Source organism: Brachypodium distachyon, chromosome 4 (assembly GCF_000005505.3).
Source record: "Brachypodium distachyon strain Bd21 chromosome 4, Brachypodium_distachyon_v3.0, whole genome shotgun sequence".
Lineage (NCBI taxonomy): Eukaryota > Viridiplantae > Streptophyta > Magnoliopsida > Poales > Poaceae > Brachypodium > Brachypodium distachyon.
The window spans coordinates 9,138,119-9,153,340 of record NC_016134.3 but is presented as its reverse complement, the minus strand read 5'-3'; the positions used below and the strand labels follow the sequence as shown (position 1 = coordinate 9,153,340).

Sequence of the window (15,222 nt, the reverse complement as noted above, 5' to 3'; positions counted from 1 at the left end):
ACCGGCACACCAGGACGGTGACCACCTGCTGCTGCGCGCGTTCAAGACAAGGCAGACTACTGCCGCGTCCACGGCCTCGCTCGACGTCTTCTACGACTCGGCGTTCTGTACACCCAGACCAACATGTGGGCCCCACCTGTCAGGTTGAGCAAAACCACCAACATAAACGGTTTCGGGCTTACTGATACAACTTGACTCAAAAAGTATGGTTTTGCGGACGGTTTTTCGTTAACCGTGACTCCAAGACAGAGTTGCCTAAAAAAAATGTGGTTTTGTGAAGTTTAATCCAATAAGAATAAGGCAATACGAATTTGTTTCTATCTGAAATTTCCCTTCACCGACAAAAATTACAGTCATTTGTTTCTCAAAAATCACCAACTATTTGCATATACACGTTAAACTCTGAAGCTACCGCACACGCCCAACAACATCTGCAGTTGGTAAACTTACAAGGCAAGGAGGAGGACAATCCAAGTGCTAGATACATTAAACAAGAACAAGGAAAATTCAGGGATGTGGTCGTCGTTTCTCTCCAAGGGTCTCGGGCTGTACTCCCTTCCGGCCTTCCCGCGTGACGGCGTGAGGCTATAGCATGCCGGCATCGGTAGGTGGAGAGGCACCGACTGGACGAGGGCGTACTGCAAGTCAAACTTGCAGGGACATCGTCGCCGGTGGCGGCCTGGGCGTCAGGCCCCAGCAAGAAGGCGATGGGCGTGGGGCTGGATAGGGGGCGGCGGATCGCTGCAGGCCAACGGCGATCGTGAGCGTGGTTGGATTTTACCCGGCATGCGTCTAGCACGTGCGTTGACCTCGTTGCCGTCAAGAGAACCAACGCTGTTCTTGCGGGAGAAGATGATGGATTGGTTCCTGGCAAAACGGGTTTGGGTTTAGGTTGAGAGGCTTTCGGTGTGTAATTTGCAAAAACAATGGCGGTAAGTGGGCGTTTAAGTGCAAAAAACTTCAAATCTGACTAGAGCACGCACGATTGCAATCGGAAGGCTGCAAAGCACAGGATGCACAGATACATGCATGAGCCCGGATTCATAAGATACGACGCCTACGTATATAACGAAAGAATCCAGCTTGCTGTGGGCTTATTAATTCCATTAACTAGGCGCCCTTGACACAGAATTTGTTGCAGGAGGTGGTGCAGGAGGCCGTGCACTGCTGGATGATGCTCTTCTTGCGGTCTTGGCACTCCTGAGGCGAGGGACAGCAGCCGCTGCTGCTCTTGCATCCACTCTCGTAGTCGCGGCTCTCACAGGGCGCTTCTGCAGCCATTCCTGCACTGCACCAGGGCAGACGACTTGCAGTTCTCCACGCAATCTGGCGCCGGGCCGCAGGAGCCGCTGCACGAACCCCCGCTGAAGACAATGCTGCTGCATGATGTGTTGCACGTCGAAGCGCAGTCCTTGCATGCTGTCTCTGCCGCCGCCGCTGCCCCCAGGAGGGAATGGCGGCGACGACCAGCACGGCGAAGGCGGCGAGAAGAGCTGCATTTGAAGCCATTGCAAGAGGTATGTGTGCTAGGCTGCTAGCTAGAGAGCATATGTAGCAAGAGAAGAAGCTAGAGAAGAGGTGCGATGTGAACTGGTGCCAATATATATGATGGAGCAAACTTTGCTATTTATAGCCACACTACCCAATGCACATACAAATTAATTAATCTGAAGCGGTAGACATGCAAGGCAGGTATATGATATATACCTGTACGACTGCTTACTGGGCATTTGGTTGTGATTTTCACAATGCTCCTGTATTGTAAACTCTCTGTAAATGATAGTAGCTTCCTTATTTCACATTTTTTTCACTCATCCTGCACCATGTTGAGGTGTCCACTTGGTTTTCATATGCACTCAAATCTTGTTTAGAAATGGGTTCAGTTCCGTCTCTTCTTGTGGTAATGAGGTGCAAGATCTGCCAGAAGTTGGAACCTATATATCGCCCAGCTGATAAAATAAAACTGCAAGAGCTTGATTATTATAGCTCTGTCTTGTGTTTCTGTTGTGAACCGATATGATGTTGTGTCAAGACACCATCGATCAACCTTTTCCAGCCGTGAGTGGTGACGTCAGAATTAATTGCAGAATGAAATCAGAATAAAATATAATGCATGCCACGCGCCGATCAGTATGCTCTGTCACTAATGTATTGCAGCACCAAGAGACCAGTAAGAATTCTTACAAATTGTTTACTACTCGTGCCTCCGTTTCTAAATGTCCAACTTGTTGGAGTTTGACCAAACCTATATATAGAAAAGAGAAAATGTAGTACTCCACTAATTACCGACGTAAAATGTTGGTAGATTTTTTTTATAAACTTCTAAGGAACCGAATCCACGATATAACTGCCTCCGCTCTTTTTAAGAGTATATAAACCGAATCGACAAGCCCATGGTTTTGGGCTTTTTGGCTCACTACATCTTGCTGCTTCAGGTTCAGGTTCAGGTTCATGGCCCATCTCGACTCCACTCCACCGTGCCGCCGCCGACCAGCCGAGGCCGGCGGCCGGAGCTCCCTCCGTCTGCAGAGAGGGAGACCACGAGGCGACGATTGGTAGTTGCAACTGGTGGAGGGGCGCCGCCGCGGCCGGCCATGGTTCGCCACCGCTGGGATACTTCCCCGTCGCCGCAGCCGCAGGTACCCCCCCATCCTCTCTCACCCTTGTGGAAAACTCATTGTGAGCGATTTTTCCTTTTTTGCTGAAATTAGGGCCGGCAAATTCCCCGCGATTGGTCCAGGAACAGCTCTTCTCTGTCAGTGGAATTCCGTCCCCCCCTGCCCGCATGCTGTTGTTCTAGGGTTAGGGCCATGTCGAATTCAATTACCAACTCAGACACAACCATACATGTAAGCATACATGGTTCACAACCCTACGTGCAACCAAGAGTTGGCTCATCTCCTTTATCTTCCCGGTCTTAATTCACTGGAGGCGACCCACTCACTCTTCCTACACCAACCGTGCAAAAGAGATAGGGGGAGTGAAGGAAGGAAGAGTAGCCGAGGAAGACTCGAATCTCTCTGGGGTCCTTTTAAATGTTCGCTAGCGTGAGATCTGAGGCTTTGTATTGCCCAATGGCATGCTTGCCTGGCAGTCAATAGTTTACTTCATCAGAGTTATTGACATGCAGCAACAATTGTTGATCAGGTACATACTGGAAGACAGTGTGAGAGAAAAGGATGAGAACGGGTAAACTAAGCATGCTGCTGGATGCTGCTTGAAGACCGTGATGCCACTTGCCAGCAACAAGTGCGAGATCCGAAGCTGAGTATTGTTTTTTTGCTCCACTTTCGCTCAAAGATTATTGTTGCTCACTGGATGCTTGACTGGCAGTGATTAGTTTAGTTGGAAGAGAGTGGGAAACAGCAAAGTACTCCGGCGTAAGCAGCTGGAGGAGACTTGAAACTCTGGCGTCCATTTAAATTCGCCGGCAGCACGAGATCTGAGGCTATGTTTCTCCCAACACGATGCTTTCCTGTCAGCCCTTTGATTACCTTACCGGCTGCCTTAAGTGGATTGACTTGACTCACAAATTGCATATTCAGAAGTACAGCAATGTACTGTCGACACCTTCAGTAACAAGTCAAACAGAACAGGCATGCTCAGTGTACTGAAGCCAAGGCAATTGCAAAGGTAGGTTTAATGCACTTTGGTCATCATGAAACACATTACCTTCTGATGGATTGATGTCCATGACAGTTGTTATTTTCCCAGGTTTTTCAGTCACTACTAAAGATAGTTGTAGAACTACTGATTGTGATATGGTGGCAGCCATTGGATCAACTTTTTTTGACTGAAAACTGTAGGAAAGATTCCGACATTACCTTGGAATGGTAAAACCAATGGTCCTCCAGCACTCTAAGCTGAAAGGGCATCTAAAGAAGAGATGATCGCTAGTTTCCCTAACATTGGAGGGACACAAGATACAAGAAACCAAGCCATCTCTGTTGCAACTCTTCCTCTCCAATACGTCTTTAGTGTTGAGCCGGTCGAGAGATACAAGCCAATGAAGCAGTGGGAATAAAAGTGCTTGTGAGGAAAGAACCACTGCCCTGGGAACTCAACCATAAATCATTTTCATTTGGATCAACTTCACATTTTAAGATTAAAAATAAAAAGCATCCAGATCTGAAAATGTACAACCATTACAGTATGTTCTTGATCCAATTATTTTATCTTATTTCATAACCTTTGTTTTTTTTAATGCATGAATCGTGTTTGCCGAATACAAACTGCAGGTAGGCATGAGTCATGACCTGATTAAAGACAGCTAATACTGTTAATGGTGCAGTAAAGTATTAGCTAGGCTAAGAAACAGATTCTAGCATATATAGTTAGAACAGATAAAAACATGGCGACTCTTGCCAACCACAAGAGGCGAGGGAAAGCTAATTTTCTGCTAGGGCTGGCTCATAGTGTTGTTAACATGGCAAGCCGAACACTTACATGCTGTTTTAGAATGAATTATTCTTGCTGGTTTAGTCTCCCAGGTTTCACTTTCAGAGTGAAAATTCACCTCCAGTGACGACATTACTTTTTGACAATGACCTTCAGTGGCGACATGTAACAACAAAAGATGCAACCTCAATGTACATACTGAAGCTAGGCACTGAGTGGTGCAAACCATCATGTAATTGATGAGCAGTGGACACTGTTGATCTTCTTTCTCTGCAATTAAAATGGAGTCAACTGATCTCCTCTGCCCTCGCCAGCCAACCGAGAGATTAATGGAATCACATGGCAGGACGCTTTAAAAGTTTAATTCCTGCTGCCAAGTTTATTCACATGCTTAGTTGATGCTTCATTGGTAGAGTTGAGTTTAGTTGATCAGATCTGTTTGGGAGCATTGACTGGTAACATGATCTGAAGAGAGATCTGAAGCTAATTTCTTAAGTCCCAGCGGGATCTGTGCCACTAAGTATATATCTCTATTTGTTTGTAGTTAGGATGAATTGATCCCACTTCTGGACAGCAATTTAGTGCCTCTTGGAGACAGCGAAAAATCACAAGTACATTATGTACAACACGTAATTTAGTTCCTGATTTTGCAACAGAGCATAAATTAACTCAATTTGTATTCGTGCTAAGTACAACTCTGCCGTTGGTTACCTTCTCCAGAAATATATGCAACTGTGCAGAGTTGTTTCTTAAGTATAATTTTGCTCCGCACACGGCATGCTTTGCTCGCAGCGATTAGTTTAGTTCATCAGATCCAGATCCATTGGGAGCATTGACTTGACTTGCATCTGCTGATCGTTCAATCGCACACACTGCTATATATGTCTTCTCCCCTGCAACACCCATAGTCTCTGCACACCCTCTCGCTCTGCTCACAACTCAAACCAAGACAATATCTTCTACGGAAGTCAGCGACCGCCTTCACGCGTATGTATTAATCCCTCTCGTGGTTGTAGCTAGAAAGCAAGAAGTAATTAGTTTCCTCTCTTGCTTGTAGCTAGATAGCAAGAAGTAATTAGTTTCCTCTGCATTACTTAGACTGCTAGTCTGCGGATGCCAGCTGCATATATTTACGCATGAATTCCTCTTGATTTATGGATGCAGGTCCTTTTTTCAAGTCCTCTCTTGTGCACAAGGATGGATGTGGCCCTCGGTGCCGTGCAATGGGTGGTTGGCAACGCTCTGGCACCCGTCTCAGATGGCTTGCTGGAGGCTTGGGAGTCCAGCAAGAACTTGGGGCTCAACATTGAGGCCCTCAAGATGGAGCTGCTTCTGGTGCAGGCCACGCTGGAAACAGCCAGCCGCAAGGAGATCAGCGGCCAAGCCATGGAGAAGCTACTGCAGAAGCTGCGGGACTAGGCGCACAGCGCCGAGGACTTGCTGGATGAGCTGGACTACTTCCGCATCCACGACCAGCTCCATGGCACGTATGACGCTGCAGATCAGCATGGCAAATCTAAAGAATAACTTCTGAAACTCTTCAGGTTCTAAACCTTCCAATTCTATTGAAAGGTCACTTGTTTTGCTTTTAACCATCTGAGCTATTGCTAGAAACCGAGTTGTGACTACAATCAGGCTGCCATTGCCTTGTGATTTTTTTAGTGGTAGCAATAACCTTTTCCAGTCATCCTGATTACTGCACTCCCATATATCATCCAACACAAGCAAAAACCTTCTAGATTTCAATCTTTGTTCAATCAGCTCTCCAGTTGTACCTTCTTTTTCCCCTTCAACTCGAGGGATGCATCTTGTAATCTCTTCTAGAAGCTTATTAAGATCGAAAGTGAGCGATACACATACCCAAATCCTGACAGGAAAATGATTTTGAACTTCTTGGTCGACTTTCAAAACTGAACCTGAGTTTCAGTTTTTGCCACAGATGTTTAGATTTGCCCAGAGACCTGAGCAACTTTGCAAAATTGTTCCATTTTTATACTCCAACTGGTGAGCTCCATTCTGATATTTGTAATGTGGGAAAACTTGAACTCTTACAAGAGTTGAAGGTATTCCGAGTCCATAAAGAAAGTGAAGGGTTTGAACTAAAGCAACTAGAGCATTTGACCGAGCTAAGGGAGCTTGGTATCTATAACCTTGAGAAAATACACACAAAAGAAGAAGCATCCAAAGCAAACTTGAGAGAGAAAAACTACTTGGAGAGGTTAACATTGGAGTGGGATAGTAAGGGCTCCAACATTGATCCTGATGTGGAAGCAGTAATTCTTGAGAGCCTTCAACCACATAGAGATCTTCAAAAATTGTCCATTAGAGGGCACATAGGCCGTTTTTGTCCAAAATGGCTGGGTGATCAGCTTGAAGTCAAAGATCTACAATCTTTTCATCTCTCTGATGTTTCTTGGGAAGATTTCCCTTCCTTCCGGAAAATGTGTGATCTTCATGAAGTAACATTGGAGTGTATTACCACAATGAAGGAGTTTGTTGTGGAACAAAGCTTTTGCAGGTAAATAAGGCAACTCATTGGTTTAGTAAGTTTTTGAAAAATTGGTTGTCACAGATTGATGATATGTTCTCTTTTTTGCAGGTTAACAAGGCTTAAACTTGTGGGCTTGGAAATTTTTGAAAAAGGGGTACCATCACAGGATTCTCAGCATTTGTTTCCTGTTCTGCAAGTGATGATTATCACAGATTGCCCCAAAATTTCAGTGTTGCCATTCTCAAGCCACATTGTTTGCCCACCTGATCAAGAAAGGAACATGGATTGGTTTCCCAAGCTGCAAGAGCTTGAGATAAAGAACTGTCCAGAATTTTTGTTAAGAGGCTCGTATCCCTTGGACTGACACTCTGCATCAAGTGAACATGAGTGGTGTAAAGCTTCTTGAGGAGTTTCGGTACTCAAAATCATCCAGTGGAGTATATTTGAGTATTAATAGAAATGATGATCTGCGTAGCATAGATCAAGTGTTAGCATCTGATGTCCTGATAGAGGTTACAAACTTGAGACTCGTGAAGGGCCCATGTCTGGAGTTGAGGCACTTTCTGATGCTAACCTCATTGAAGAGTGTGACATTCAGGAATTACCAATCTCATGTGTTACCACCACGATCAAGTTCTCTAGTTGGGCCATCAAGCGATCAAGGTGATGCCAAATGGAATCTTCTTGTTGTTGAGAATCTTTGGGTCCAGGGATGTTATTCTAGTGGAAAGGAATTGACAGAACTACTCACCCATCTCCCAAGGCTCTCCAATTTGACAATCGTCAAGTGTGTAAAGATAGTAAATCTGGCAGTTGAGGTGGATCTGCAACAAACAATGTCAGTAGCAACATCAGATTCAGAGACGGAGGAAGCAGCAGCATCAGAGAGAGAAGATGGTGGATTGCTGCTCTTGCCTGCCCATCTCTCTGAATCACTACGGGAGTTGGCGATCCATGACTGCCCAGCACTAATCCTGATGGATCCGCCAAGTCTTCTTCCTGATGGAGGAGGGCTCCAGGCCCTGCGTTTCCTTGAGAAGCTTGCAATTTGGGGCTCCCCCAAGTTCCTGTCGGCCTGCTTGGTTTCCTCTCCTTCACGTTTCCTTTTCCCGTCCTCCCTACAATCCCTCCATCTCTGGGATGTGGAAGGCATGAGGATGCTGGAGCTCCTCTCAAACCTCACCTCTCTCACCCATTTGGATTTGAGGAATTGCGGGGAAGATCTGAGATGCGAGGTCCTGGGGCCTCTCCTTGGCCAGCTCCGCCAATTAATCGTCTATCGGAGCCCCAGATTCTTTGCTGGTTGGAATCCTGATGCCAGGCGGGTGCTGCAGCATGAAGGAGGAGGAGAAGAGCAGCGGCGGCAAATTGGTTCCCCTCTCCCGAGTTCATCCAAACTGCAGGTGCTCTATACAGATGATGCCGAGGGACTCCTTGCTGCGCCCATCTGCAGCCTCCTCTCTTCCTCCCTCACCAAGCTGCAAATTTATGGGATCGAAGACGCCCATCTCGAGCGCTTCACCAATGACGGCCTTCACCTCCTCACCTCCCTCCAGGAACTCTGGTTTATCCGTTTCTACGAGCTTCAGCACCTCCCTGCAGGGCTGCACAAGCTCCCCAACCTCAAGAGATTAGAACTCTACGAGTGTCCATCCCTCCGGGCGCTGCCTGAGGACGGCCTCCCCAAATCGCTGCAATACCTAGATGTCAGCGAGTGTGGCAACGAGGAGCTAAAACAGCAGTGCAGGGGGTTAGTGGGAACCATACCAGAAATCAGTCTGGGAGATTAGGGCTGACACAAGGTAACGGGAAATACTTATTTGTTTGCTACCATTAGCCTTGCTTTATTCCTGCGTATTAATCTGACCAGTGTTTGTTTCCATCTGCTATGCAGGCCTCTGCCTTGGAGATCCCTTGTACATTCTTCTAGTCTTTTAGAGCTCAAATATCTCCGCACATGCACAATTGCTCACGTATGGATGAGGGTCTTGGGCCCTCTTTTGTTCTGTACATAAATCTGGTAAGTGCATATCTATACTGGAACTTGTATCTTGCTATTCCGTATCAATTTAACAAGTTCCAGTATGTTACATCCTGCTATATATATCAGGTTACCCTTTGTTTCCTCCAATGATGTAGTGAAATCTGTTCTCCTACTAAAGCATGATTTAATGTTCTTCATGTCCCTTGTCTTCCCACTCACAAGTTAAAACAACCCATGTGACTAGCAGTTAATGCCTTTTGGAAGTTTCTTTGTTTTTCTTCCTGGAAAAAAGATGAAACATGTCACTGAATTCACTATTTGTTTCTGATTTTTGTGCATGTGTTCTTATATTCGCTATCATAGGCTTCTACATACTTTCATTTAAATTTGGGTGATCATCACTCATCAAGACTCATTGACGTACTTCATACTAAAGCATTATTGAAGATTTGTTTCTCCATGTCCCTTGTCTTCTCTCTAACAAATTGAGAGTATTGAGAAAACTGTCCCGACAATAGAAAATTATAAAATCAGTCATGTATTTACCATATACTTCCAATTTTCTCTGCAGGTGTTCTTATGTTCGTTCTCAAAGGATTCTGCATAATTTTGATTTAAATTTGAGTGGTCATCAATCATCAAGATTGGTGACGTACCTGTCTGGTTCAGGTGTGAGGATCAAAATATCACCATGGCATAATTGTGAAATAAAAAGTACCCTCTTAGTATCCTACTGATATTAAGGTAGCTGCAGTTTTTTAACCAGCTGCTACATTGCTATCGATACAAGGTGTTCTTGCATTCACCATATTTCTTGGCTTGTCATGCAGGTGTTGTCATGTTTGTTCTGCTGAGCTTCTCTTTATGTTTACATTCTGGTCATCACTCATGAAGACTTGATAGTCGGTGCATCTGGATCGTTCAGATTTAAGGGTCAAAAGGCCGTTATGGTATAATTATGGAGTTTTCGGTGTGTTGCAGGTTGCAATTGATATCAAAGGTTTGTATTTTTGTTTAATTCAGTGCTACGTCGCTACCGTACCAGATATTCTTGCATTCGTCAGGACTGTTGTTGCTTAACGAAGTTTGATGATGTACAGAACTTCACTGCATACTTGGAGCCAATTCAGGTGATAGAGTTATGGTTACATACATATGTCCAGTAGGTTCTCCCTTTTCATCAGTATAAGAGGTAGCTATGGCCGTTGGTTACAACTTGGGAATCAACAATACACAATAGAAGCAGGTCTGAAGGTATAGCACCTCATATGCTGAAATAGTGAAGCACAATGTGTTACAGTGGAGGTAGAGGTAATGCATTGCAGGACATGGTATAGCACTACCTTATTATGGTGTCCACTGTACCTGGAAAGTTCAGTTTTAAGGATCAAAAGATCATGACATAATTATCTTAAGAAAAAGAGTTTTCTTAAGATAATGCATTACAGTTTTAAGGCGCAATGTGTTACAGTGGAGGTAGAGGTAATGCATTGCAGGACATGGTATAGCACTACCTTATTATGGTGTCCACTGTACCTGGAAAGTTCAGTTTTAAGGATCAAAAGATCATGACATAATTATCTTAAGAAAAATAGTTTTCTAGTAAACAGTAAACAGTAAACACTTGCCCTGTTGCCCAACATGCATGGTCCCCATTTGCATCCATATAAAAGGTAGTTGTGTTCTCCATTTGCATGGAAATCAAAATGAAGTAGTAGCAGTCTGAATGTATAATGCCTGTGTTATGGGGTTTTGCAAATTTTGAATTGCAAAACCCCATAAGGTTACATGATTGCAACATATTCATGATTAACCATCTCGGTATAACATTATATTTAAATCACCTTCATTAAGTTTTTTATTTTCTTTCCTTGCTATCGTAAACACTGTCGGAAATGTATTTATTCATCTAAAAAGATGTTTTGTCCCCAACCCAGGACAGTGTCTTCTAATACTTCTTAAGGTCTCCTCTTTCCTAGCAGTACTTCTCATAAGCAAACTCACGAAGCTGCACAGTAAATTGTTGATTTGACAAGAATTTTGACATACTATGAACTGTATGATTTTAAGTTGTCACATATTATTGTTATTTATTATTGATCTGTTATCTCTTTTTAGCTGAAATTAATCTGTTATCTTGGTAAAAAAAACATGCAGTTTTGTGCATACAATTCAAGTGATGTAAAAGCTAGCAGGTTATTCCTTATTAAGTTACTGAACCGACCTGAACTTCAGAGTACTTGACAGACTACTTATTTTCAGCTTTGAGCTTTAACAGTTTTGTGTGTTCAATCTTTAAACCTTTCCTATTTTAAATGGACATGTACTGTCGAAGCTAAAGTTAATTATGACATATATTATTACTTTTGCTTATAGGTCATCTCCTTGGGAGCCTTTGGTTATGTGGCCGTTGAAGAAGTGTTGACCAAAGGTGTGGTTTATTCAGGCAGTCTTCTGCCACTGCAACAGCCACATGAGAATGTTGCTATCCGTGGGATGCAACTTCATATGTTCTGATTTCAGGCTATCACTATGAAAGGTATGTCCAGTATGTTTCTCCCTTCGCATCTGTTTAGAAGGTGTATAATTGTTTAGTGTTCTTTCTGTGAAAAAGCAGGAATATGATTGATGTATAGTTCCCAAGCTTCAGACCCTTCGATGTCTTGATAGCTGTAGCATGTGGTACAACTTTGTAGTAGCAGGTCTGAAGATGTAGCTCCTATTTATGCTGAAATATTAAATTGTTCAAGATATAGTGGAGGTAGCAGGCTGTGGTGAAATTTTCAGAACCTATAGGAAACACCGTTGAAAATGTTTTTATTCCCCAACCCAAGGCAGTGTATCTTAAGACTTCAAGATGGCCTCCATTTTCCGGGCACTACTTTTGTATCTTTATGCTGAGTTCTGTTATTTACTTATTTATGTTCTCATTGCTGTCCAATACAGAGTAGTGCAATTTGTTCTAATCAGCAAAATCTAAATCAGGATGCCAATTCTGGTGAGGATTTACTCGCTGATCAACTGTTTTAGTTGCGAAACTTGCCTAGCCAGTGATGGAACTGTAAGCTTATCCCTCTTATTGATCTTTTCCTTATTTCAGTCAGACATTTTCTGTTGGTACCTAATCTCAGCCATGATGTCACTTAGATTTGTAGATCAATCTTCTTGGAAGCAAACGATTGAGTTGGCAGACACAGAAGAATGGTGCTATTGTATCAATGCCATGCCAGATAAATTCTTGAACTGCATCGTGCACAATAGTGAGTACACTTGGATATTAATGTGTCTCTTTCTAGCCCCTCGATTACCTTGTGATGTCCTTAACAATTTGTTCCTTGGGCTGCAGTGAAGCAAACGCATATTCAGCTTACTCTCATTGATAGAAAATCACCAGGAAATTGCCGCAATGAGAATCCATTAAGGCCAGTAACCTTTCAATGGTGTGTGCTATAGTCTGACCTAGCATTTTTTGTTCATTTTGTATCATCCCCTGGTGGAATTGTGATAAGTGCCTATGATATTTTTCCATCCCTTTCCCAGCATACGTAAGGTGGAAGGTAATGGCGGAATGGTCAGCTTTCTCGCCACTTCCATGGAATGCTGGTCATCAGGCTCGGTTGAACTTCAAGTCTTGTCACATGCTGTTGGAGCATGAGCATGGTCAAAAAGGCACGCCGGAGCATGGAAGACGAAGAAGAGGGCGATGACGTAACCCCCCAAATCCTGTATGTAGAGATGGAGGCCACGAGGTGGCGATTGGTCGTTTGCGCAAAGTGGATGGGTGGTGCTGGTGGTTGTGCCGTCAGGCGCCAGCTAACAGGCGGTGGAGGAATGAAAGGGGGCCGTGAAAGAGGAGCGCGGAGAATGAATCTGGCGGCTAGACCAAGGACATGACCGATCGTGAGATAGTAGTTGTGTTTAGTGATCAATCGCCCCTGTATTCAATTTATGTTGTAGTGGCACTAAATTTCATGTTATCATCAGTAAGACAGTAACCCAGTGTATCATCTCTACAGCTAGGCTTTGTCTTTTTTATTCCTTTTTCGAAGTGGTAAAGAAACAACAGCAAGGGAGACAAGTTTAGAGATAAATTCCATCTTGTTTGATCTGCAACTCGTCTCTATCCATCGGTTATAGCAAACATTTCACATCTTTTTTGAGCGAGAAGTACGTGGGGGTTTGTATGTCCAGCTTAGGTACTTCTTTATTGAGGAAGTGAAGATTCCAAATTGGAGAGAATTATAGGCAGTCAATGTTGATTTTTTGGTCCCCGCAAAAAAAAAAGTTGGTTTTTTGGTGAGGAGTCTGGGGCTTTGCATTTTTTTTTGATCCAGAAGTGTCTCCGCGGTTCGCGACATGTCACCTTTCGATATGGATCTCTAATTTGGTTGCTGCTGCTCATTTTGCTGTTGTTCCCAGGTGTTCTTGCATTCATAATTTTCGTTGGCTTGCTGCGCATGTGCTCTTAAATGTTTTGGTTGGCTTCTAGATGTACTGTGTTTAAATTTGGTTGCTGCTGCTCATAAACACTCGGTGGTGTAGCTGGAAGTTCATTTTTTATGATCAAAAGATCCCCATGGAGCCAATTTAGATTACAGTCCATCATTAGTCCAATATGTCATCTATTTCCGTCCAGGTAAAGGTAATTGTGTAATTATTTTATATTCGAAACTTTCAGCCTCTACTTTCTTGCGTCGCTATGGCACAACTTCTGAAATCAACATAGCAGTAAATAAGTAGCATCTCAAGGTATTCCACCTATTTGTGCTGAAAATTGTGAAGTCTGCAATATGCGTGCTTTAAAATTCACGTGGATCTCCATTTCCTGATCGAGTGCTACACTTTTTTTTGTTAAAACTCTATACTGAGGTCTGTGGTTACTTATTTTCTTGAACAGAATGTTTGCAGTAATTCTAGCCTCCCGACAAGCAGGCTACAACAACTGGAAGTCTGGAAGACGTTCTGAACGGCAGCAAGCTCCAGTTGGTGCAGTTTCTACTGTTCCAAGTGCTATTGTGCCATTGTCGTGAGCATACTCGGGTCTTGATGTATCTTTGTAGTCTCTCACATTGTGACCTCCTTGCCGATTTGTTTCCTCGTTTCCTTGGAGCATACTCGGGTCTTGATGCATCTTTGTAGTCTCTCACATTGTGACCCATGCTAAGCTTATATTGATCACCCAAATTAAGGTCAATTGGTGTGACGAGTATCACACCAGGCCAGTCCTTTTTACCATCGTATGGTGTGAGGTATACTAGGATATATTTTTCTGTTCTCACGGTGGTATCATCCCTGCCTGGCGGAATATGGTGTCAAGTACTTACACTAATTTTTTTAATTTGCCAGCACGTGTGGAAGCAAACTGGCTGGGCGGAGAAGGAGCGGATAACGGGATAAGAACGGAAGGTGTTGGAATTTTGGGATAGGCCAAAAGCCAAATCTGAAATTAATTTCTGCAAAATCTCAAAAGCCCATTCATATAGTGGGAGTAGTCCCACCTTGCTAGTTTAGCAGGAGTTGGACTAATATATAAGGTATGTTGATTCTCACCTCTTGAGCAAGTGAGCAAAGGAAAACCCCACGCGTGCTCCTCCGCTCGCCTCGCCTTGTCACGACGCGAGCGCACCGTGGTTCGAGTTCGAGCCGTGCCGGGTTGTGCTTATCTTTTTGACAGTTTTGGTTTCCTAAAACACTACAACCCTAGCCGTCACGCCTACGATCCAATCTCGCTGTTCGCCGCCAACTGCTACTCCATCCCGTTGACTGCGTGCACAGATCGTCGGGAGAGCAGGCCTCCGGAACCCCGACCTTCGAGATCCTGCCCGGAAAACAGTCGATAAGGTTTTTGGGGAGCGTTCTCACGCGACTGCTCGCTTCTTCACGTCCCTATTTCGTCGGCATCTTCATCACCAATGGCCGACGACCTCGGAGATCCCACGGCTCAGGCTGCCGCTCTAGCTCAGCAGCAGCAGGCTGCACAACTCCAAGCACAGCAGTAGGCTCCTCAACTCCAAGCCCAGGCAACTGCTGCTGCACAGGCACAAGCGCAGGCACTGGCCGCTGCTCAGGAGGTAGTCAAGGCTGCTGCTGCTGTCGGCGTGAACATCGACGCCACCGGACTCGTCACCGACCTCAACAAACAAACACAAGAAAAGAGTACAGCACCGTACGTAATCTGCTCTTTCTTATTGATTTTGATTAGTAGTTCTATTATTCATGCCGTGAAATTAGATGAGTTTTATTGCTGTGCGTTGCTATTTAATTTGTCTAGTTTGCATGATATAATATGCTACATATTTTACACACTGTTTTTCTAAATTAAGTATTCATCGAAATTACCTAATTATTC

The 15,222-nt window shown here is 44.1% G+C and overlaps 1 pseudogene; it reads left to right on the top strand.

Annotated features, from left to right (window-relative positions):
• The first annotated feature begins 5,887 nt into the window (after positions 1 to 5,887).
• Positions 5,888 to 12,988, top strand: LOC100845232 (annotated as a pseudogene).
• The last annotated feature ends 2,234 nt before the right edge of the window (positions 12,989 to 15,222 follow it).